At 40.9% G+C, this 26,008-nt stretch overlaps 1 protein-coding gene across 3 annotated transcripts in view; it reads left to right on the top strand.

Annotated features, from left to right (window-relative positions):
* Positions 1-1,389: 1,389 nt before the first annotated feature.
* PALS2 (protein associated with LIN7 2, MAGUK p55 family member) overlaps positions 1,390-26,008 on the top strand; it is a 113,032-nt gene continuing 88,413 nt past the window's right edge. Inside the window, exon 1 of one of the 3 annotated variants that reach the window (XM_061165512.1) lies at positions 1,390-1,524. The gene's annotated coding sequence lies outside the window, so the exon portion shown is untranslated. Of the gene's footprint in view, positions 1,535-26,008 lie in introns of all 3 variants that reach the window. The other 2 variants (XM_061165510.1, XM_061165511.1) reach the window with 2 other exon arrangements.

Below are 26,008 nucleotides of genomic sequence, written 5' to 3'. Positions count from 1 at the left end.
GAGGGAGGGGTGGACAACACAACTTGAAAGTCCATCTTTGAATCCACAGGGTCCTATTGCAAACATTTATCAAATGCCTGTTTGTGCAGTTCAGTGCAACTGTGCCCGAGAGGAGCCAGGAAAGGCTGCAGGGAGGAAGCCCCCTGATGTGATGTTCCTCCCTTGTCAAGTTTTACTTGCACTTTCTACATGCACAGTTTGAAAAGACTGCAGTAAACATTTTGTAAAATGTAAATACCATGATCAAGGTTTCTTCAGTTTTAGGAGGAACACAACAGCTTTTCCAAAAACCCCCATCACAGGTCCCAGGGTTCACAGACCTCTCGGGATTAGATAGGTATTAAAGGAATTGGAAGTTCTGATTGCCTCGCTGTGTTTTTCTAGCCCAAGCCTCTGCTGCACTGCATTGCTCAGTTCCTTTCAACTGAAAAATTAAATCTGCTCTCCTGTCAAAATGTGTCATCTGCACACCCGGACACTTATCCCAGTTGATCATGCTCTCTCTCTCTCTCTCATCTCTCTGCAGAGTCGAGGTGGAAAGAATGCTGCAGCTCCCACTTGCGAGGCCTGGGAAGACCAGGTGTTTGGGAGGATCCGAACAACTGGTGTCCTGGGAGTGTCCTGCGGAGTCGACCGGGAATTTCACGGGAACCTCGGTGCTAGGAGAAGAGCTCGTGTCCGTCCGTTTCCTCGGGTGTGAATCACCCTGGTTGGGCTGGGAGAACATGAAGGATCTCGTCAGCGCTGTAAAACCTGCCAAATACACATCAGAACCAGGGGCGTGTGTGTGAACGGGGAGGAGGTACACTATCCGGAGGCTTTTCTTCGAGGTCTATTTATCCTTTGTGCCCCACGGCTGATGGGTTCTTTGAATGTAAACTCTTGGAAAGGGCCGGAGGAGCCTCTTTCACGCCCGGGGGAGTATCTTGCTCGTCTGTAAATGCTGAATGACAGCGGCAATTTCGGCTTGGAAGGGCCGGTGCGGATTGGGTCTGGTGATCGTCTCGCAGGCGCGGCTCGGGGCCAGGACCGGGGACACCACGGAGAGGCCGCGGAGCGCGGGCGGCGCATCGGGCCCGGGCGCAGTCTGCGGGCGCTCGGAGGGGGCTCCACCTGGTCGCTGAGCCTCGGCCAGAGAGGCGGGGCCCGGCTTCCCGGAGGCGGCAGCGCCTCCTCGAGCCCGAGCGCGCGCTCCCCGGCGTCCGGCGCACGCGCGAGGCCGGGAGGGAGCGCGCCCCGGCGGCGGCGGCGGGAGGAGGAGGAGGAGGGCGGCCGAGGGGAGCCTAGCCGCGCGCGCGGAGGTGGTGGTGTTGGCGGCGGCGGCGGCGGCGACCTGAGCCGGGCGGAGTGGAGAGCGAGGGCGGGGGCGGAGGGAGAGGGAGGCGGAGGGGAGTGAGAGCCGCATTTCCAGTTCCCAACTACGAGCCCCGAGTTTGTAGATGGGGCTGCTCGGCGGCGCCTGCGGCTGAGAAAGAGCAGCGGCGGCGGGCGGAGAGGAGCGACGGCGGCGCGGAGGAAGCCGAGGTGCGAGTCGGTGAGTTGCCTGGGCCCCCACGTCGCTCGGGTAACGGTCTCGCCGCGCGCCGGGCCGGTCGGAGTGGGGGCGCCCTGTTGCTCGTGGCTTCGCGCCACGCGGGGACCCCACCCCGCCCCCTCAGCACCTGGGCTTGGCCGGGCGACGGGGGCTGCTCCGCTCGGCCGGCGCGGGAGGGGCGCGCTCTGCCGGGCCCCCGGCTCCCGGGCTGCGGGCGAGCGGGCGGGCCGAGCGCGGCAACGTGTCTGGCCCATGCCGCCGCGCCCGGCTCTCCCCACGCGCTCGGCGGCGCGGCCCGGGCGGAGGCAGGGCTGGGGCTGGGGGCGCGGGACTCCCTCCGGCCGCCGGCACCCTCTGCGGCGGGAGTGACGTTAAGACTTGAATGGAGAACCGTGCCGGGGGCGGTTGTGGTCGTGACAGACACCTTCGGGGTCGGTCCCCAGCGGGGGCGGCTCCGCCGGCCTCTCGCTGCCTCATGAGCTCGGACTTCTTGGGGGAGGAGGCGTTGGGCAAGTACTGCTGCCACGAGACTCCAGTTGTTTGGCCAGAGTGGTTGTCGGCCGCGCACACGCTGCTCCGGAGGCGTTTGCAGCTGAGGCGGTGCTCTCCGATTCTGAGTACGTTGGTCTGGAACCAAAAAGGTGCTGGGTTGTTTTTTTTTGGGGGGGGGGGGGGCGGGGGGAGTGGTGCTTTTGGGGGCGAGGTGGAGGGCGCCAGGAGGGAGCCGATGGTCGGTGTGATGACAGGATGTAGATTCGTTGATGGGTGTTTTTTGCAGAAGGACTTTTTAACACTTTCTTGGGAGTTTCGTCTCAATTTCCCCAGCTCCTGAGGTTACAGCTGGAGATTCCATCCATTCAACTTCCATCAGCTGGGGCACGTAAAGAGGGGTCGGGGGTAGCAGAGAAAGGTAATTGAAGGCTGATGGGGAAGCTCAGAAAATTCACCGCATTACTTAAAACAGCCGGTTAAGGTCAAGCTAGCCACGTTTTACTCCTCTTCCATGCCTTTGGGGATGGTTGAAATTTTACTTGATGCTTTCTCAATTGGTCGTCTTGTTATATGGCTCGGAACATTTGAGGTGCATTAAAATGCTCTTCAGTTGGCGTATGATTTAGCAGCCATTTCTTCCCTTGAAATCTTTCGAGTGGTCGTTCGGAAACTTCTGTTTGTCCACTGTTTTAGGTGAGGTAACACGCTGGTACCACTGCGGAGATAGTTGCGGTACGTTGGTGAAACGACGGACCTCACGGTAATATTGTATCAGGCCTGATTATAGTCAAGTCTTCTGAGGCCTGATTACAGTAAACAAAGAACTTTTTTGGGTTGTGTCATTTTGAGGTCATCTGTATCTGAAATCTATCATATATGTAAATTCATGTTTTACGTATACGTTGCCACAGTGTGTTACTTTTTAAGGTCTATGCTGCTTTTAGTTTAGACTAGGGTTACATAATATACAAGTGGTAACATTTATAATGGCTCTGTTTTTGTCCTGTAGAGATTGCACACTAAATATGAAAAAAAATTCTGGGATGTGTTTGTCCTTTTCTAATTGATGCTGCTCAGTTCCTTTTCCGCTTGGATTTTCAAAATGATTTTTTTCTTTCTTTACTGGAAAGAAACTGGAACGCTGGAAAATTTGGGGGCTTACGCAAGTCTGGTAGCTCTATATAAGACAGAATCATTTTCTGTTGTTCTCTAGGCCAACTGTTGGATTTTTTCTTGACGAATCATATTTTTCTTCAACATTCGTGGGAGCAGTTTGCATTTTTCTTGAGTCCCATTTCAGGCTGAAATTGTTCCAGAAGACTACACAGCCTGCTACTTTAGCTTCTTCCCCCACTCTCTTTTTAAGTTTGAGATAACCAAGAAAATAATAATTGAGAGCCTCCATGTATGTTATCTGTGCTCTGTTCTGAAAATTGAAGTTGTTTGAGTATCTACTACCCCTTTATAGAGTTTACCATTTAATAATGGATGATTAGCAGAAGACAGCCGAGATATTAATTAAATACCCTTCACATTTTTGACATCCAAACTTTGTTAAAAGTGAGTAATAGCAGCATATTTTTGCTGAGAGTTACAAATAATATAGGGTTAGGGGCAGTCAAAGGCAACCTAACTATAAAAACACTAAGAAAATAAATATTAAAAGGGGCAAAAGAACCCATTTGTACTTTTTGTGTCACTTCCTGTATTATAAATTACCTAGTTAGGTGGCTTTATAAAAAGAGTATCTTGCAAGTTAGACTTAGGTTTTTAGCACTGGTGATAATTTTCTTTACAAGATGATTCATTTGGTAAGTGACCAAATTTGTATCAGAACTTCACTTCAGGTAGATGTGGTTGACTTGCAATGGATGTCCTGATATTTATTTCAGGAGGGATGAACACCTGCCCATTAGATAAAATACTTGACTATTTGAGGATATCATTAAATTGTTCCTAAAAAAAAAAGAATGTACTGAGAAAAAAGAACCTATAGGTTCTTTCCTTCCAAAAATAGTGTTCACATTTATGAATAACATAGAGCAGAAAAGCATATAAGGTCTCTCTATGGATTTGGTGCTAGCATTGAATTAAAGATTTGATTTCTTCTCTGTAGGTCCCAGATTGTGCATAGATTGTTTTTGGTCAGTCTTAGAGAAGCTGCAATGATTTTCTCACTCTTCCAGTTATTTGTATGTGACCACTGGGGGGAGACTTCACAATTTAGGTTGATGGTATCCCTCTCTCTACACTGCTGCTAATCATTCCTGGGCACTTTGCCCAACTACTGGAAATGTGTTGAGGAAGATGCACTTAGAATCGAGTTCTGATCAAGGTGTCTAAATGACTTTTATTTCTTTAACTCACACCACACTCAAAAAGTACCTCTCTTTATAGATTGTGTTTTTAACAGTATACTTTTGGGTCTGCTGTTAAGTGGGCTAGCTAAACATCTAACACAGTGAAAGAGGAGATTCATGAATACATTAGAGCTTTCAAAGATCTGACTTTACTGATATTAATCTTAGAAGCAGTGCAGGCTTAATTACTTGCTTTGTGTACATAGGAATTAGTTGTCTGGAAAAATCTGGAGAGAATACTGCTCTTCTCTGAGGTGTACTATGTCCAAACCTCTTTAAACTGGTTGGTTTCTTGTTTTAAAAAGCTTTCAGAGGGAGAGATATTGAAGCATCCTTTGTGCCTAATTTCACCACATAGGGGAAGTTTCTCCTTTATCACAGTACTAGAGATAAGACCAAAACTCACAACTTTGTTGACCATTAAGCTGAAGCTATTCTCAAGAGGTACAATAAAGTCAGGAAAAACTCTAGTTTCCAGTCTTCTCTTCTGACAGTATTTAACTTTGTTAGTGTCCAATTCACTAATAACTCAACAAAGGACATTATTTTTATAGTAGCTTAAAAAGAACTTAAATCCTTCTTAAAATCTTGATCATAGTAGATTTATTCACTGTATAATGAGTAGGATAGAATTTGAAGTAGTTTCTATCACCTTTCCTAGTTTCTTCATTTTTATGATGGCTTCACATTTTTTTTTTCTTAAAAAATTTCATAACTACAATAAGAGATATTTTCTGCTGAGGATATGCAGATTCCTGGCCAGCCTCAACATTGTGTTTAATTCTTGGGGAGTAATTTCTAATGGTCTGCAAAGCAAAATGAGAAGGACAATGTAGTGAGTTTTTTATAAAGCTCGGGTTATTTTCAAATCCTTTCCTCTGCCTACTAGTTCCTATAATGGTCTGATTCCTACTTACTTTACTGACTTGCAGCTTTTCCTCTTAGATGAGTTGCCCCTTCACCACTCTCTCTAGCGTTCTCCCTTGTTCACTGTTTTCCATCTACCCAAGGCGTATGTGCTCTGCCACGTCTGACTTGTTGTGATCGCACAGACTGTAGTCCACTAGGCTCCTCTGTCCATGGAATTTTCCAGCAAGAATACTAGAGGAGATTGTCATTTCTTTTCTCCAGAGGATCTTCCTGACTGAGGGATCGAACCCGAGTCTCTTTTGTCTCCTGCCCTGGCAGATGGATTCTTTACCACTGCTCTGCTTGGGAAGCCCGTATTCCATCTACACAGCCCTTCTTTTCTGCCCTCAGAAATGCCATGGCTTGTTCCTGACTTAGGTCTGTTCTCTTTGCCTGAAATTGCCTTAAAATGTGACACAATGGCTCCTTTTCATCATTTCAGATTTCAGTTCAAGTAACTTCTGTTTCAGTTCAGTTACTTTCTCAGATAAGCATTACTGTGGAACCACCCTGTCAGAATAGCACCATCCTCATTTCCCCTTCCATTATTATTATTTTTTTTTTGCAGGTTGTTTCTCATATCTGACTTTGTATTTTTATATTATTTTGTTATCTGTATACTCTCATTAGAATGCAAGCCCCATTAGAACAGTGATTTTTATCTCTTTTGTCTTAACAGTATATTCCAAGAACTTAGACTAGTTCCTGGCACACAGCTGTCATTAAATATAAATATCCCTTTTTGAAAATCTGAGGTTCTAGTCCTCCTGAGGCTTTGGTGTTAAAGTGTTCCTTTATGAAATGATATGAGTCAATGATAGTTGTAGTAAGTAGGCCACTTTCGGCTGTAAGTTATAGAAATCCATTCTAACTGGGATTGGTATGAACAAAAAGTGAGATTTACTGTAAAGATAGATGCAGGAGTGTCTAAAGGAATCCCAGGGTTGGGACTCTGGAACTCCAGTGCCAGCAGAACACACTTCATCTCTTCTGTTTACTCTTCCCTGTGCATTTGTTTCATGTTTTCTAATGCTGTGGAGGACCACTTCCTGGTCCTCTTAATAGAAGATATGGCCCGCAGCAGCTCCTAAGATTGCCCTGTTTCTGGGCCCAGCAGGAAATAGATTTCTCTAGCACCCAAATAGAAGGGGAAACAGTGAGAAACTTAATTTTTTGAAGGGGCTCCAAAATCACTGCAGATGGTGACTGCAGCCATGAAATTAAAAGATGCTTGCTCCTTGGAAGAAAAGCTATGCCCAACCTAGACAGCATATTAAAAAGCAGAGACATTACTTTGCCAACAGAGGTCTATCTAGTCAAAGCTGTGTTTTCCAGTAGTCATGTATGAATGTGAGATTTGCACTATAAAGAAAGCTGAGCGCAGAAGAATTGATGCTTTTGAACTGTGGTGTTAGAGAAGACTCTTGAGAGTCCCTTGGACAGCAAGGAGATCCAACCAGTCCATCCTAAAGGAGATCAGTCATGAATATTCATTGGAAGGACTGATGCTGAAGCTGAAACTCCAATACTTTGGCCACCTGATGTGAAGAACTGACTCATTTGAAAATACCCTGATTCTGGGAAACATTGAAAGCAGGAGGAGAAGGAAACAACAGAGGATGAGATGGTTGGATGGCATCAGCGACTCGATGGACATGAGTTTGAGCAAGCTCTGGGAACTGGTGATGGACAGGGAAGTCTACTGTGCTGCAGTCCTTGGGGTTGCTGTGTTGGACACAACTAAGCGACTGAACTGAGCACTGATCCCTTCCCTGTTCATCAAACTATACCAGTTGTTAGAATTTGGTTGTACTTGCTGTAATCATTTGAACTAGGATTGGGCAGTCAACCCAACTAGGTGTCCCAATGAATTCATTTTCACTCTTGACCACTTTACAAAAGGCTGGCTTCCCTTCTTTTAAATTTTGCTGGTGTATGAAGTTGGAAGATCTGGAAAGTACTGTCACGGGCTTATAATAAAGAAATGTCCTTTCATGGAGGGAACTTACCATTTGGTTGAGGATAATAAAATGCACACATAAAGGAAAGAAACAATAAAGTGGCATGATGATAATGTAGGAACTGAGAAAAACATTTGCAACTTGTATTATAAATGAAAAGCTAACTTTCTTAATATATAAAGAGCACATGAAAATTGATAAGAAAATGACCAGCCATAAAGTAGGCAAAGATCATGAATAGATAATTCAGAGAAAGGAACTTCAAATGGTTCTTATGTGTATATATCAAGATATTCAACCTCACATACAGTGAAAATATCAAAAATTAAAGCTATGAGATAATATTTTTGCCTATTAGATAAAAAAGTTTAATATGTTAAAATTTTCATTTTATATTGGAGTATAGTTGATTAACAGTGTTATATTTCAGGTATATGGCAGAGTGATTCAGTTATACATGTATCCTTTTTCAAGTTCTTTCCCATTTAAGTTATTAGACAAGTGTTATACATAGGTGCATGTTGGTTTTCTGATACTAGGTTTTGAAGAGGATAGAAACTTAACATATTCTCATGCACTGCTGGTAGAAATATAAATCAGTAGTATTTCATGTGATTGAAATGTCTGAAAAGTACTAAGATAAATAGAAATAGCTGAGAATATGCGTAAAATACCTGAGACATGCTGGACTGGATGAAACACAAGCTGGAATCAAGATTGCTGGGAGAAATCAATACCTCAGATATGCAGATGACACCACACTTAATGGCAGGAAGCGAAGAAGACCTAAAGAGCCTCTTGATGAAAGGGAAAGAGGAGAGTGAAAAAGCTGTCTTAAAACTCAGCATTAAGAAAACTAAGAACATGGCATCTGGTCCCATCACTTCATGGCAAATAGATGTGGAAACAGTGAGAGACTTTATTTTGGGGGGGCTCCAAAATCACTGCAGATGGTGACTGCAGCCATGAAATTAAAAGATGCTTGCTCCTTGGGAGGAAAGCTGTGCCCAACCTAGATAGCATATTAAAAAGCAGAGACATTACTTTGCCAACAAAGGTCCATCTAGTCAAAGCTATGGTTTTTCCAGTAGTCATGTATGGATGTGTGAGATGGACCATAAAGAAAGCTGAGTGCCAAAGAATTGATGCTTTTGAATTGTGGTGTTGGAGAAGACTCTTGAGAGTCCCTTGGACAGCAAGGAGATCAACCAGTACATCCTAAAAGAAATCAGTCCTGAATATTCATTGGAAGGACTGATGCTGAAGCTGAAACTCCAATACTTTGGCCACCTGATGTGAAGAACTGACTCATTTGAAAAGACCCTGATTCTGGGAAAGATTGAAGGAGAGAGAAGGGGATGACAGAAGATGAGATGGTTGGATGGCATCACCAACTCAATGGACATGAATTTGAGTAAACTCCAGGAGTTGGTGATGGACAGGGAGGCCTGGTGTGCTGCAGTCCATGGGGTCGCAAAGAGTCCGACATGACTTAGCAACTGAACTGAACTGATGCATAAATTGCTACAGGTGTTATGGGAGAGGAAAGAACTTATCTGAACACTAACTTGTATTGCTTTATTTTTTTTCTTTAATCGTGAAATAAGCCCAGGCTAGGCTAAAGCCAGCAAAATGTCTGCCCCTCTCCCCTACAAGACACACACAGGAGATTGCTTTTAGGATCATAATTAATTGCCCTTCTCAGATCACCTCTTTATCCTCCCTAGTACTGGTGAAGTTTGTTTCTAAATCAGTGAGGTTTCCATTAACTTTGTATCTTTTCAGAGACTTGTACTTTGTTAGCTACTTAGTAATTCTCAAGGAAAGATTGAACTAAATAGTGCTTAGCTTAAGAGCTTTTTATAACTACTTCATAATTTTATGTTTTTGGAAATAATTTATAAAAAATGATTTAGAATTTCACTTAATATATGTACTTAGGATTTTATTACAATAAATGGCCATAGAACACTTTTATAAATTGTTTATTTATGTAGTATATTAATGGAACTTTAGTTTTACATGGTTCCCTTGCTCTATAAAATATTTTTAGATCTTTATTGTGTTGGAGAAATATGGAAAGAGGAGGGTGGGCAACTGAAATGCCTGGAACTTTTCTAGAGAATTTCATGAGAAACTGTGAGGAAGGTGGCTGAGCAGGTCAGGGGCCACATGCTTAGGAAAGGAAAAGGAAAGCGTGAAGGATTTACAGAAAGTCTCATGGAACCAGGAGGGGCTACATCTTAGGAGGAGTTTTAACCAAGGAAAATGCTGTCAGTGTAGTTGAATGCATACTTTGAGAATATGTTATATACTTTATGACACTTTAATTCTGTAGGTCTTCTGCCATGAATTGACTCTGATACAGGGGTTCTCTGCCTAAGTGGCTTGTCAGAATCCTTTAGAGTTATGTCTAACCATGTCTGGTTATGGGGCCAGAGCATGTTTATATTTTCAAAATCCCCAAGAGTCAATATTTATAAAATAATCCACTTTATAAAATACTCTCTTCAACAACCAAAACAGTCAACATAGCTTTTAGGGTCCTTTAGTTTAGGTAACTAACCTCAGAAGGGCTTCCCTGATGGCTCAGATGGAAGAGAATCTGCCTGTAATTTGGAAGACCCAGATTCGATCCCCAGGTTGGCAAGATCTCCTGGAGAAGGGAATGGCAACCCACACCAGTATTCTTGCCTGGAGAATTCCAGGGACAGATGCTCCAGTCCATGGGGTCACAAAGAGTCAGACATGACTGAGCGATGTAACACACATACAACCTCAGAAAGTCTGTCTTACCTTAGTCTCTACTTTGGCCACACTGGTAGCTCTGTAAACATCCGACTGATTTCCATTGCTCTGCCCACTTCATTGTCTCCCCTTCTTTGCCTACTTGTTTCTTCTGCTCAAAAGTGTTGAAGCTTGCCTCCCCCAAGAAGCTGTCTTGGCTGGTCTCATCCACAGTTTATCTTTCCAGTACAGGACAGATTATAGCACAACATTGACACAGCTGGTAAATACACATCCTAAGAGGGGCTGATTCATGTATTTTCACTGTTGAGTCTTGTGCATATATTCCCATTTTACTGTTTGAACGTCCTTAGTGTTTCCTTTTGCTCCCAAGAGCTTGAGGCTTATACATAGCTGGCTGAATATCGATAATGGCATCAACAGTATTTTTGCATGCTTACTATGTTTCAGGAACTTTGCTGAGTGTTCTCCACACATTATCTCTTTTGCTCATCAGCAGTTTTTTAAAAATCAAATTAAAACCCTTATATGATTGTGCTAGTTTCCTGTGGCTGCTGTAGCAAATTGTCCCCAACTTGGTGACTTAAAAACAAGTTTATTCTCTCACAGCTTTGGAGGCCAGGTGTCTGAAGTCAGTATCAGTGGGCCAAAATCAGGGTGCTCCCTCCAAAGGCTCAAGAAGAGACTGTTCCTTGCTTCTTCCACAGTTTGGTGCCTGCCAGAATTCCTTGACTTGTAGTCGCATCGCTCCAGTCTTCAAAGGCAGAATTTCAAACCTCCCTCAGCTTGCTTTTCCTCATCACCTTTCCTGTGTGAGAAAAAAGAGAGGAACCTCTCATTGCTTTTCTCTTATAAAGACACGTATGATGGCATTTTAGGTCCCCTTTGCTCCAGATAATCTCCCTGTCACAGGATCCTTAAGTACATCTGCAAAGACTCCTTTTCCAAATAATGTAACATTCACTGGTTCCAAAGATTAAGACATGAATGTTTTTTAGGGGACCATTATTCAACCTACCACTTCGATAATTCAGAGGAGGAGGACTGGTAAATGCCTTTTTCCCCATCCTCATTCCTCTCTGTGTAAGCATTTCTGATCCAGAGACGGTTTTGCTGCCCTCTCATCACTCCCTCAGGGACATCTGGCTGTCGTAACTGGGAGGGTGTCGCTGTTGGCATCTGTCAGGTAGAGGCCAGCGATGATGCTGCAAACAATGCGCAGAGTGGGCCATCCCTCACAGAGTTATCCAGCCTGAGTGTCATAGTGCTGGGGCTGAAAAACCTTGACCTATACGTAACTATTACAAATAGCTTCCTGCATATCATTCCTGAAAAAAAATCTTATATTAGCTGGCACATGAGTTAAAGCCCTCTGATATGATTCAATTATGTCTGGTGGTAGTTTTTGGTTAAGTGAAGAGTCAATAAATGACTCACATATACCTTAAATAACATTTTCACTTTCAAAATATAAATACACATGCACATACTAACATTTTCTTTGAGTATGTATCTTTTGAGTGGAGCTCTGGGTCAATATTCTTAGAGAAACTTGCTCTAGCTTTGGAGCAAGAACTTAAAAGTTTGTGGAGGAATCTGAGTGTAGGATCCTGGCAGTGTTTTGTGACTGCTCGATTGCTTATAGTTGACTTACATTTAATTATACAGCAATTTGGATTGTTTTTGTATTCTTGTTTTGTCACTTGCTTTCTTTGGATCTCTCCAAAGCATTCAGTTTGGCTTTCATATAAAGAACAATATGACTCTGGTGGTCTTGTATCAAACATAATATATATATATAGTGTGTGTATAAAGAAATCTTTGTTTTCTACAGAAAAGAATTGCTCTAATATATTGCAAATACTTCTTCCACTCGTAGCTCACTTAAATAGTTTCTCATGTGACATAGAGCTAATTTCATAGTTACTTTCAGATTTTTGGAAGTTTTAGAAAATTTTGTTTTAATACTGTAATAACAGTGTTTATAAATTATATGATATTGCATAAATATTTTATTGCTATTCATATTAATGCTTGATTTGCTTTTCATTAACTGCAACAAATATTATTTGGTGTTTTGCTTACTAGCAAAATATTTTCAGTTTCTTATGTAGTTAAATAGCACAATTTCTTGAAACTGGGTATTTTATTATTTTTTTACTCAGCAAGTGAGTTAGGGATATGGATTGTAATTCCAGTTTTTGTAACTTCCATCTCTTTTACTTTGTCCAGGACACAGAGCTCTGTGTGGTACAAATAATAAGCTTGCTGGCAGATCCTGGTATTACTGTTGAACTCGATATATTGATACCTCGTCTCTAAAATAGGGGTTGTAATGTATATTATCAAGTGTGAAACAGATCGCCAGTCCAGGTTGGATGCATGAGACAAGTGCTCGGGGCTGGCGCACTGGGATGACCCAGAGGGGTGGGATGGGGAGGGAGGTGGGAAGGGGGATCAGGATGGGGAACACATGTAAATCCATGGCTGATTCATGTCAATGTATGGCAAAAACCACTACAAATTGTAAAGTAATTAGCCTCCAACCAATAAAAATAATTGGGAAAAATAAAAAAATAAAAATAAAATAGGGGTTATAATATTTACATTGTAGGGTTGGTGTAAGATTTTAATTGGATAATAAATATAAAGTGTCTAGCACAGAGTCTGGGACAGTCAGTAAATGTCAGTATCCTTTCCTTCTCTTACTGTTTGGTACGGTGTTACATGTTCAGTGGGTATTTGTTGAATAAACATATTTTCAGTTGCCTTTGATTCATTTTTTCACATTTTTCTTTCCAGCGTAAGAACTGTGTCTCACTTAGTAAATATTATTTAGAAGAATTTCGCTTTTAAAGTAGTCCAATAAGTTATGTGCTATTAACTAGAGTTACTAAGTCTTATTTTTATATGACATTTCAGTGTGTTTACAAAGGCAAGTTAAATATTAGGTGGAAAGATGACTATGTGACCTCAAAGATTCCTTCCAGCATGATCTAAAATTTTTATAAAATTCACACAATCCTGAATTTTCTTTCTGCTTTGCCCCTAAAATCTAAAGAAGTAAGTAGTGTTTGAAAATGTAGCATTTAGTTGGGAATGAAGAAAATAACCATACTTGTTTTATGTTCATAATGGTTCCTTACCATATAATAGGAATTTTTTAGTCTTTGGGATGAGTGCACTGTCTTAAGTGGATTTGTCTTTTTATTTTACCTAGAATTTGTATGTCTATCTACATATAATGAAATGTTTAAGGGAAGTTTCCTTTTATGTAAAGTTATTTGCCTTTTTATTCATCTGTTAAATATCCTTCTACCTGAGATTTTGGTATACTTGGGTAGTATACTGAGTAACTTGGGTAGCTGAGTTAAAAGAAATTTAATTCATTTAAGTTGCTTATTTTAGAAAGTACATGATAGTCATGCATGATTTTATATAAGTTGATTCAGGTATTTTCTGTTTTAAACTGCTAATTGTCATTTGTAATCGGGGATAAATGAAAAAAATTAAACCACATGTTTTAAGAAGATTGGAACACTGTGTGAGGCAAATGGGCAAAGCCATCAATCACAATATGCCCTCACCATCCTTAGCATTGGGTTCTTGAAAACTCCAAGGCAGAGATATTTTCCCTGAAGGAATTTAAGGTGTTACAGGGGATGATGTCAGGCCAAGGAGTCAGAGACTGTGAGTGAACCCTTAAGAAATCTTACAAGCTTTTAACGTCCTCCCAATTAGAGCATTAGCTATATCAAATAATCAGCATTTTATGCAGGTCCATATCAGGTATTAGGTCCCCCCTACTTTCTTCAAAGAAATGTTTCAGGATTTCCAGTCTTGGGGTTGGTGGGGAGCAGGAAATGCTTCATAATTCATAAGCAATTTTTAGGGTGTCTTATTCAGACCCTTTCTCATTTTTACTTAAAGGTTACTCACTTGTTTTAGAGATAGCATAACTTGGATATTTGAGATTAAAAAATAAGCTTTTAGTAACTTTTATTTGACTTGCTTGCTATAGCCAAGTGGGTATTTATAGTTCCTTTCCAGCTCTGGTAACTTCATTCCAGTTCACATCAGAATGTGACATAGTGAAACACTGATGTGGCTGATGGTCCTTCCTTTCTCATCTTTGTTCTGTCCTTCCCAACACACTGATTCTAGATTGAAGGCTGGAGATGTATTTTGTCTCCGTTTCTGTCTCTGTTAGCAGGGCCCTGCAAATATCTTCTACTCCTACTCTGTCATCTCTTTATTTCTCTTCTCTTTTATCTTCCAAACCTGCAGTTCCCTCTTTCCCAAAATATCTCCAGAAACAGCAACTTAGAATTGGTTATACTCTAGAAATGTTTACCAGAAGGAAATCCATGAATATGTGTATATACTGGAATTTCACATAGTAAAAAAGTTTTTCAAGGGAAGAAACGGTCTTTGTATCCCCTCAGCCAAGCATTAGCCCATGAGCTCAGGCAATGCTTAGTATTTATTATTGAACAAATTAGCAAACTTCAGAAGTTGGCACATAAGTAGTGGTTTATCATGTGTGGCAGACTGTAAGTTCTGAGATAGATTAAGAAAAATTCTTACCTGTAGAGAGGGACTTGCTACTCACTTGATTGGATTAATTTTGAGAAAAGTCCTAAAATGCATTTAGTTCTAGAACTTCGATTATAAAAAAACAAGAAGTGGGTCATCAGTTGATGAGGTATTGAATAGCTAAGAAAAAAAGAATATTTTTGGGTGAGGTAACGTGAATGAAGGAATTTAGGTGGGAATGAGATGTGTGGTTGTAAGTAAAGGAAGTAAAAAGATCACTGTGGTTAGGACAGAGAGTTTGTATTAGAGAATAGAGGAATTCAGTTGAATCAATGAAAAGCTTGATTTTTAAAAGAAATGTAAGCATTTCCAGATGGTGGAAAGCCCTATTTTTCTAATGCAGTATTGTCATTAAAATGATAATTTAACATGAGCTGTGTGATAATCTTACAACTGAGTGGATTACAATGAAGAAAAGAACAGGAGAAGCCTTGCAGTGGTAATTTAAAGGTGAAGCAGGGAGAGCTTGGAAGACAGAGGTGGCAGAGAAAATGGGGAGTAAAAGATGAATATACTAATAGTAAAATTGTGAATTCACTGTGGCCAGTTAAATGGAATACAGAGGTATTTTGAAGTTTTCAAGGGATTTCTAGGCAAAGGACAGTCCCTGGATTTTTCAGAGTTTGGGGATCTTTTCCCAAGATAAGCCCTGTTCTTGTTTTAAAAGATTCATTTAGTTTCTTATTTTTAAATATGTTGTTAATTCTTTAGATTTCAGTAGGCTGTTCTCAACTATATTTGACCCTTTTCATTATCAAAGGATAAAAAAGTTCTTTTGAGACCACTTACCTGGATATTAATAAGTTAGATTTTATTTTGACTCTCATGGTATACTGTTAACTTTCAAAGGGAGGGTATTTACTGTAATGATAATTGAGGTGCCGTCATGGAAAAAGAGGGACAGAGGAACTAAAAATTAAGAAAAGGGGAGACTTAGAAAATCAAGACACTGGTAGTACTGAGGAAGATGAAAAAATATTAAACCAGGAATATTAAATTTTGAAAGTGCTCAAGTGCCTGAAAAATACTTCAAACAGTGTTAGAAGTTGTGGGGAAATATGAGAAGTATGAGAAGTCAAATATGAAAAATATGAGAAGTCAAAAAATATTTGACTTGCATTATCAGAGAGCATATATAAAGTATGGTCATGGTTCTTCCTCCGTGACTTTTTTTTTTAATTCACTAAAAAAGAAAAAAAAACTGTATAGCAAATACCTCTTACAATCATGCCATGATCATACTTTCTCTGAAAGTGAAAGTTGCTCAGTTGTGTCCGACTCTGCGACCTCATGGACTATACAGTCCATGGAATTCTCCAGGTCAGAGTTCTGGAGTGGGTAGCCTTTCCCTTCTCCAGAGGATCTTCCCAACCCAGAAATCAAACTGCGGTCTCTTGCATTGCAGGTGGATTCTTTAGCAACTGAGCTATGAAAGCCAAATTAATATGAGACATTTACTGGGTGATGAAGAAAAGTGAGGTGATTTTGATGGTAGAAGTATCGAACTTTATTAGCTTGATTCACATTGTTTAGAATATACCACTGATGCTTTAAGGGGACAGTTTTTGCCTCCCGCCGGGTACTTGGTAACATCTGAAGATTTTTGGTTGTCACAGTTAGGATGGGGGATGCTTATTAGCATCTAGTGGGTAGAGCAAGGATACTACTGAACAATTCATAGGACAGCCCCCCATAACAGAGCCCAAAATGCCAGTAGTGCCAAGATTGAGTAGCCCTGGAGTATGAGAGTGAGCAGTTTTTCCCTGGGCAATTTTAAAGACCTATGTCAATTTATTATTTCTTTTTTTTGCAAGTCTGACCAGGTATTGCCTTCTGCTAAGGCACTTTCTTCCCACAGCTTACAATATACTTGATTGTTACTGTTTTCTTTACTGTGTTCTTATCCTCAGGCTAGGTCTTGGGCTTCCCAGGTAGTGCTAGGGATGCTGGTGGCTCAGATGGTAAAGAATCTGCCTGCAGTGTGGGAAACCCAGGTTTGACCCCTGGGTTGGGAAGATCCCCTGGAGAAAGGAATGGCAATCCACTCCAGTATTCTTGCCTAGAGAATTCCACGGACAAGAAACCTGGTGGCTACAGTCCATGAGGTTGCAAAGAGTCAGACCCGACTGAGCAGTTACACTTTCTTTCCCAGGTGGCGCACTGGTAAAGAACCTGTCTGCCAATGCAAGGAGATGCAGGAGATACAGGTAAGATCCCTGGGTTGGGAACATCCCCTGGAGAAAGAAATGGCAATCCCCTCTAGTATTCTTGCCTGGAAAATTCCATGGACAGAGGAGCATGACAGGCTACAGTCTAAGGAGTCACAAAGAGTTGGACACGACTGAGCACGTTCTTCTCGGGTACTTTGATTTCCAAATTCTGAGGGCCTTTTGATGTAATTTCTTAAGTACTTTCTTTTGTAAGAAGATTTTTTCATGTGCTTCAGGTCCTAGGTCTGGGTTGTGCTAGTTTTTGAGTCCAGGTTTTATTCTAGTGATGTTTAAATCTTCTAGTGATGTTTAAATGCTCTCATTTTTTTATGCAAGGTATTTTTTTTAACATTATTTAAAATCGTTGTAATCTTTCTTGTGTGTGTGTGTGTGTGTGTGCACGCACACATACATGCTCTAGTTGTGTCTGACTCTTTGTGACTTTATAGACTGTGGCCTGCCAGTTCCCTCTGTCCATGGGATTCTCCAGGCAAGAATACTGGAGTGGGTTGCCATGCCCTCCTCCAGGGTGTCTTCTCGATCCAGAGATCAGACCCACATCTCCTGCATTGCAGGCAGATTCTTTACCACTGAGCCACCTGGATATAAAAGTTTATTTAAATGAAATACTTAACTCCTGGAAAAGCTGTGTAGGAGTTATTTCTTTTAGAATGATTTTATCCCTGCTTATAGATAAAGATTGCCATACCTACAACATTACATTTAATAGCTGCATTCAAGAAGGTATTCTAAAAGGTATTATAATTATAATGGCTTTATAATGATAAGAGAAAACATTAAGAACCAATTTTTTTCCCTTAGCCTACCTCAATTTGATGTTGACTTAAACATACTGATTATTTAATAAAGTACAAGTGCCATATGCCTGTGTATACACTGACCCTTGAATGACATGGTAGATGGTCGGGTGGAGGGGCTGGGAATCTGTGGCTAATTTATTGTTGGCCCTCTGTATCTAGAGTTCCTTGGTACCTGTGAATTCAACCAGCCACTGATTGGGTAATACTGTAGTGTTTACTGTTGAAAAATACCCACATATAAGTGGTCCTGAACAGTTCAAAGCCCCACTATTCAAGGGTCAGTTGTACTAGCTACTCTGTGTATGGAAAGAATAGGGAGGGAAAACAGAAGTACAGAGCAATTATGTAGTAGTCAGGATGTGGTGGATCCGTATTGTGTTTATGTGTCTATGCGTGTGTGTGTGTGTGTGTGTGTGTGTGTTGAAAATTTATCTCTGAGAAGTGAAGTTCTGGAGTAAGTGTAGGTTTGTTTTTTGTTCTTTTGTAGTAAATATTTTCTGTCTACTTCTAGTATGTATCACTTATGTCTTAATCTTCCATTTTCATCTGTGCAGATGTTTTGTTAATTGGCTTTCCATCATTCTAAAACTGATCTGCCTCATTGACCCGTTAAAGAGACAGTCACTTGTCTATTAAGTGACATATTCTGGAACTGCACAACAGAAGCATCTACCCCACTGCTTCAAATGTGCATACTTATTGCTTTGAGTCTTGACTCCTTCCTTGGGCGTCTGTCAGCCATGGAGAGCATTGCAGTTGCAGCTGCTGCCTCACAAAAGAGGTTTTGGGTCCTCACTGCATAAGCACACAGCCAGCATCAATAACTCTATTTTAATTCAGGAGATGTTTTAGCTAAGAAATATTTAAATGCTTGCAGAGACTACTCTTCTAAGAATTCCAGGGTAGTCTGATGCACTGCTTTTATCCTTGGTGTGCTCAACAACCCACGTTATCTGAAGGGAAGGATTGATGTTGACTGATAAACAGGACAGCTCTCCCTCTCGTTACTTATTTATATAAACTTATTTTTAATTTTTGAAAATTCTAATCTTAATGATAAGTGATTAAAATAACACAGAAGGATGAATGTACAATGAAAGCCTAATTTTTTTTCTGTTCCCAGTCTTACTTCATGGAGTTATTCATTAATAACAGTTTCGAATTGAGTCATATCAGTAAAGTGTTTCTCAACAATTGGTGTTTGGCATTTTTGGCAGCACTGTACTTTGTCCTGTGGGATTGTGCTGAACGCCGCTTAGTGTTCAGTGTCCCTTTTCTCTGCCATGGCCACTGGAGTATGAAAGATGCCTTCACACATTTCCAAATGCTCTTGGGGAGGGGAATGATACTGGTCCTGGGTGAGAGTATTGTAAAGTTTAAAACTACACTGTGTATCTTAGAAAATAGGTCTATTTTTTCAACTTTATTGACTCTGCTATGAAAGAAGAATATTTGAGCACACATGCACTTCTCATGGGAGGCTCAGAAAAAAATTCACTTGGGAAGAATTGTGCTTACTTCTGATGGCTTAGATTACTATGGTTTTTCAGTCTTACCTGCTTTCCTTTATGACAGTATTACTCTTGTGTTCTCAGTTACCTGTCTTTTTTTCTTTTCTCCTCCTGCGTGTGTGTGTGTGTGTGTGTGTGTGATTTTTCAAGTGGCCAGCTCGTGCTTGGTTGGGTTTTATTCAGGGGATTCTGTGCAGTCTGGTTAGGGGGCGCATTCCTCCAGGGAAGATTTGCTGAGGATTTTCTTGGGCACCTCTGTAACTTTTCTGCTTGGAGTTTTCTGAATTAAGTACGTATACGGGAACTCTGAATCCTGGCGAGTAGGCTGTGGTTACAAATTGTCAGGTTGTAATGCCCCCTAATATGGTGTTCAAGCTGAAAAAGGCTCATATCCTCGTTGTCTTCCTTAGCCAACAGGTATATCTTTAGCCAGGTGTTGTTAGTCTTGTATGGTTCCTGCTCTACATGGAGGGGTCTAAGTTGGCAGTTCTTCTTTTTGAACAAACCAAGGCCTAAACTGCTGCTTCTGAGCTGGGTGCTAAATCTGCGAACCCTTTGTGCAGCATGACTCAAGAACATGCTTACCAGTTTGTTTTTATCCTCTTCATATTGGCCTGTGGGGAGATTCTTGAGCACTAGCTATTGTACTTGAGAGGATGTTTTGGATATTTTGGTTAGTATTTCTAGGCATTCTGTGAGAGAATGACTTCCAGATTTTAAAGTCCGTCTTTTTGTTGGACATGCAAGCATCTTCACCTCCTTTCTGACTTCTAGTATTTCCTAAAATTTCTGGTATTTAATCTCTCATTTCTCTTTCATCTACCTCCAGTAATATTTCTATTCTTTTTAAAAAGCTTGTATTCTGTCATTTCAGTGAGTCCTCAGGAGGGAGACAGTGTAGACATGTGTGCACAGCCTTCCTTTGCTTCTGGAATCTTGTCACATAGTTTTTAGATCCAAGTCCATCAGTGCTAACTGACCAGATAAAACTAAATCTCTATAAATGCCTGTTCATTTAACTACATTTTTCTTTTTTAAATTTGAACTTAAAAAGCATGATGTTGAGCTATAAGAGGTGAAAGGACAGGGATGAAGGATGAAGTTCAGGTCATTAACTGTGCAATTGAGCAAGGCCTCCCTGGGGTGAGAAGCAGCATGGGGATCTTACCCCAAAGTCTAAATATATAAGGGAAAATTACAACGAGAAACCACAATTTTTTAAATTATGTGCAATAAATGTTAACTGCAGTACATTTGGCATAATAATAAGAGTTAGAGTTCAAAGATAAATAAGATACTATTTCTGCCCTCAGAGAACCCACTAATTTGTGGTAAAGACAGACATGGAAATGAAAATACAGTCACTTCTCATTCTTCATTCTTTGTGGTAGTTTTGTTCTGTAAGTTCTCTTTGAACACTGAATTGGGGGATACTGAGCCATTGTTTCTAGGCTAGAAGGGGGTTAGGTTCCTACAAGGCCCTGGTCACATTTTCATTAACTGGTCAGTACGTAACCTTGCTCTCTGTGTGTTGCTGATTCATATCTATCTATCTATATATATCTGTTAATATATGTGTGTGTGTGTACTTGATTTATTAACATTGAATGGCCAACAGCACTATAATTTCATGCCTAAAGGAAGCTCTTCAGACACTTGTATTTTCTCTGCAAGGCACATCACCCTACTTTGTGGTTAGGAGCTCTGGACAGCACTTATGCATTGCACTTGGGGGACATTTCAGACAGTGAAATAACCAAGCACAAAAATGTGAAAAATATGACTCTAGATAAACCATAAAAAGGATACCTACTTTTGGTGTGAGAGCTGAAACAAGAAAGCGGAGTGTTGCCTCATTGGACCTGAGCTGGGGCTGCACACACTGGGCGTGTCGTTTTTGCTGCGTAGTGTCTTCATAAGACAACAGAAGCACTGTGCGTTTTGACTTTGGCATTAAAGGTAAATTTCATCAAGTAGGCAAATTCACAAATACAGACTCCATGAATAGTGAGGACCAAATGTTCTATGGTGTAAGTGCCGTATGTTCTGCCCTAGGAACTGCTAGGATGGGTCAGGAAAGGCTTCACCATTAAGGTTAAGTTACAGCAATATGAAGCAACAGGTTTATGGATAGCAGATGGCCTGGTGTGACTGGAATTAGAAGGACCTTTTTAAGGAGGAGCAAGAGAGGATGTTTGAATAGGTAAAGGAGTGGGGGGATATGAGGTCCTTATTCCATGTTAAGTAATTTGAATTTTATAGGTGATGAGGAGCCAGTGAATGATTTTAACCAGGGAGAAGCATGGGCATACTGTATTTTGGAAAGTTCACTCTGATGGTGGTATCAGGAATAGGTGAAGTAAAAATAAATAGAAGATTTTAGAAGTTAAGATGAGAGTATGAACTAAGGAAGTGACAGTGGAGATAAAGAAAAAGGGATGTGTTTGTAAGATACATAAGATAATAGATCGAAAAGCCTTGGTGGTAGATTCAATTCAGTTTAGTCGCTCAGTTGTGTCCGACACTTTGTGACCCCATGGACTGCAGCACGGCAGGCTTCCCTGTCCATCACCAACTCTTGGAGTTTGCTCAAACTCATGTCCATTGAGTCGGTGATACCATCTTACCATCTCGTCTTCTGCTGTCCCCTCCTCCTCCTGCCTTCAATCTTTCCCAGCTTCAGGGTCTTTTTTTTTTTTTTTTTTTCCATTTATTTTTATTAGTTGGAGGCTAATTACTTTACAATATTGTAGTGGTTTTTGTCATACATTGACATGAATCAGCCATGGATTTACATGTATTCCCCATCCCGATCCCCCCTCCCACCTCCCTCTCTACCCGATCCCTCTTGAGACAAGTCCTTCAGGATCTTTTCTAAAGAGTCAGTTCTTTGCATCAGGTGGCCAAAGTATTGGAGCTTCATCTTCAGCATCAGTCCTTACAATGAATATTCAGGACTGATTTCCTTTAGGATTGACTGGTTTGATCTCCTTGCAGTCCAAGGAACTCTCAAGAGTGTTCTCCAACACCATAGTTCAAAAACATCAGTTCTTCAGAGGTACTGGGAATAAAGGAAGTTGAACATGTATACCTCAGTGCCATTAACTGAAATAGGGAATACTGCGTGGTGACCAGATTTAGGAAGTAATTTGAGTTTGGGGCATGTTGAATATGATCGTTGTGTTCGTGGGATATCTTTACAGAGATTAGGCAAGAAATATAACCTTAAACCCAGGAGACAGAGCTTTGAGAGACATTAGATGTGGGAACCCTTTGGATGGTTTTGACAGAAGAGTAACAATCTGTATATGTTTTAAATGGTTGCTCTAGCTATCTGGAGAATATTGTTGAGAACTGGAGTGAAAGCTGGGGATCAACTGAGTGACCAGTGAAATGAGCAAGAGATGGTGGTGGCTGGGAGTAAAGTGGCAGCAGTGAAGGAGTACACTGTTGGGTTCTGAGTCATTACCTTGATCACGGCTGAATTTAAAAACCACTTTATCATTGGATCTGCTTTGAATTCCATGTATGTGTGTGTGTGTGTGCTCTAAGTCGTTTCAGTCATGTCCAACTCTGTGTGACCCTATGGACTGTAGCCTGCCGAGGCTCCTCTGTCTATGGGGTTCTCCTGGCCAGAAGACCGGAGTAGGTTGCTATGCCCTCCTCCAGGGTATCTGTCCAACCCAAGGATTGAACCCACGTCTCTTATGTCTCCTGCGTTGGCAGGTGTGTTCTTTACCACTAGTGCCACCTTTAACTGCATATATAATATGTGCTATCTTGAAAAAACTATCAATTAAATTTATTCTGAAATCTAGTTTGGAGTATACTAAAAAAAGATTGAAATGTGTATATTTAATACAATCAGGCACTGATCCTGTAGTTGTATTTCATGTTTATTAGTGCTTATTGTATAAAAAAACACTTCTGGGCAGTTCCACTGGTTCAGTTATAATTCTGCATATTTTTTTGTAATAAAGCAATGGAGCTTTAAGCTGCTTTACTAATTAGTGACTAGGTAAGAAAAAATGTATTAGAAGCTGGGCTACTGCATTGTGAGAGCAAATTTGGAATCACACTCACTATTTGAGCTATTAAAAAAAAAAAATCTCTGTGGATCTAGTTTTTCTCTGGATGAGCTCAGTACTTTAACCTAGGATACTTCCTGGACACAGCATGGAGCTGGGCCCAGGGTAAGAAAAGAGGAGATTAGTCAACCAGTTAAGAGACTTTTAATATAGTCCAGACAAGAGAAGAGATAGAAACTATAAATCAAAGATCAGAGATCAGAAACTGTGATGGGGATGAATATTTGAGACTTTGTGTAGTAGAATGAGAAGGATTTGGAGGAGAATTTGATGTCAGGGTTAGGGAGAATTTTTAAAAAATCAAGATTCTGAGATTTTAAGCTTTGGAGAATGGTTGAATGGTGATATCATAATAACAAGAGCTAGAATCTCTAGGATGATTGAATAGTTTTGAAAATGGTAAATTAAAGGCACCATCTTTGGAGTTCCCAGGGGAAGTACATTAGAAGACAGTTGGAGATGAGTGCTGTAACTAAGATTTGAAAATTCCATTCACACAGAAATTGGTTGAAGTCCTAAAAGTGAGTAAGATCACTCATAAAGGAATGAAAATCTAAGAAAGGTCAATAGGAGTGACCGTCTGCCCTAGGCAGAATGTGGACAGAATATGTGATTGATTTTTCAGTTAGCTTGTTGCTAAACATAGAAGTTTGAGGAAAGTGGTGGGTGGGGAAACCAGATAGCAGTGCTGAGAATGGGAAGGTGGAGAATTGAAGAAGATGTCCAGGGTGAAAGATGAGGAAGGTGTTAATATTTATAAATGTGGAAGTTAAAAATGAAGAAAATATACTGAAGTAACAGGAGAGGGATAGCCCGTGGGTCATGGTCCTACAGTGGGTGGGGGGGACTTGATTGATCACACAGACAGCAGCTTCATAAAGGATGAAGGGCATATTTTCTTGTGAGATTTGAGAAAAAGAGGTTAGAAATGGTGCTAATGTAGTTGATTCTACAAGTTGAGGGTAATTTCAGTAAATCATAAATGATAACCTCTTTTCCCTTCTGACAAAATCATTTGCTGACTTGGGTAGTAAATATTTGAAATAGAGAATGCGAGAGAACCAAGGGACAAGTAATAGAGGGATGTAGCAGAAGGCAATGGCACCCCACTCCAGTACTCTTGCCTGGAAAATCCCATGGACGGAGGAGCCCGATAGGCTGCAGTCCATGGGGTCGCTAAGAGTCGGACACGACTGAGCGACTTCACTTTCATTTTTCACTTTCATGCATTGGAGAAGGAAATGGCAACCCACTCCGGTGTTCTTGCCTGGAGAATCCCAGGGATGGGGTAGCCTGGTGGGCTGCCGTCTATGGGGTCTCACAGAGTCGGACACAACTGAAGCGACTTAGCAGCAGCAGCAGCAGCACTTGGGACTATGCTGATTTGGAGAGAAATAGGGAAGTTTAGGACTTCCCTGTTGGCTCAGACGGTAAAGCGTCTGCCTACAATGTGGGAGACCTGGGTTTGATCCCTGGGTTGGGAAGATCCCCTGAAGAAGGAAATGGCAACCCACTCCAGGACTCTTGCCTGGAAAACCCCATGGACGGAGGAACCTGGTAGGCTACAGTCCATGGGGTTGCAAAGAGCGACTTCACTTTCACTTTCTTTCAGGGAAGTTTGAGCATACTGCAAAACCTGGGATAAGAATAGGAATGAGGGCGCTGAACGGAAGGAAGAAGCCGTGGAGATAAGAAGTGAGGAGGGAGGTGAAGACAAATTTGATTTACAGATAATTTTGTCTAGGGCTACCTGTATTGAAATGAGTGTAGGCGAGCTGTAGCCAGGCTCCTGGGTAAATCTTTTCACTAAGACTAAATGTAAACTACACCATTAATGCAATTTTATCAAACCAAACATATATGAAGGAAATTCTATTACAGCAGAAAACTGTCATTATAGAAGAGGACTTGTAAAAACTTTCTGCAATATTTGAAACTATTTTTATCTAACCTTTTGAAATTTTATGAGAGACACAAATTACCATGTTTCTAGTTCATTTTGTTACCAGCATTCTCAAAACATGGTATCCAGCTCTTTAACGGCTAGAACTGAAGGGCTGGCAAGGATATCCAGTTGTGTCTAGTGTTTATGCTTCCTATAGGGAAAATTGCAATGAGAAAAAGTCTAAAATAGAACTGGCATTCAGTTGTCATTTTATCTATTTAGAGTATTCTTTCACCACTTTGAACATATTGCATGTTCCTCAAGTTTCTTACAACCAGAAAGCCTTCCAAATAAGAAATGTGAGGTTAAAGCCTAAAATAATCTTTGCATTTTGGCTGAAATATGGCTGCTGTCACTGAGGTAGAACTTCTTTGGCCTTTCTGAATTTCTAAAACTTTAAAAATTAGCAAGCTATTCTATGCAGAGTTTCCATCTGGATGTATAGAATGAAGTTTCCTAATTTTAGAGATTATGTTTGATGTTGCTTCCCTTAACTCCCTATGTGGGGAAACTGTGCTCACCATCTTACCTGAGCATTCCTGCCCAGAAGAGCTGGTTGAGTGGCATTATACCTTTGAGAAGAGACTGTTTCCTTATTCTTTTTCATCATCAATTATATATTTTTGTGCTTATTTTTAGTGCAATGCCTGGTACTTACTTTTTAAGTTTTGCTCAGTACTTTAAAAGCTGATATAAGTAAGAGTGAGCAACAGCCTGAGTGTTGAGAGAGATAAGAATAAAATACTCCAAATTGATAGCTAATTCTAGTAGCTTATAAAAATATTTTTACATAGAGAGATCAGTGTCATTTTAGTATAATAGTACTATCATCT

The sequence above is a fragment of the Dama dama genome, chromosome 18 (assembly GCF_033118175.1).
Source record: "Dama dama isolate Ldn47 chromosome 18, ASM3311817v1, whole genome shotgun sequence".
NCBI classification, from domain to species: Eukaryota; Metazoa; Chordata; class Mammalia; order Artiodactyla; family Cervidae; genus Dama; species Dama dama.
This window is presented reverse-complemented; position numbering and strand designations above follow the sequence as displayed.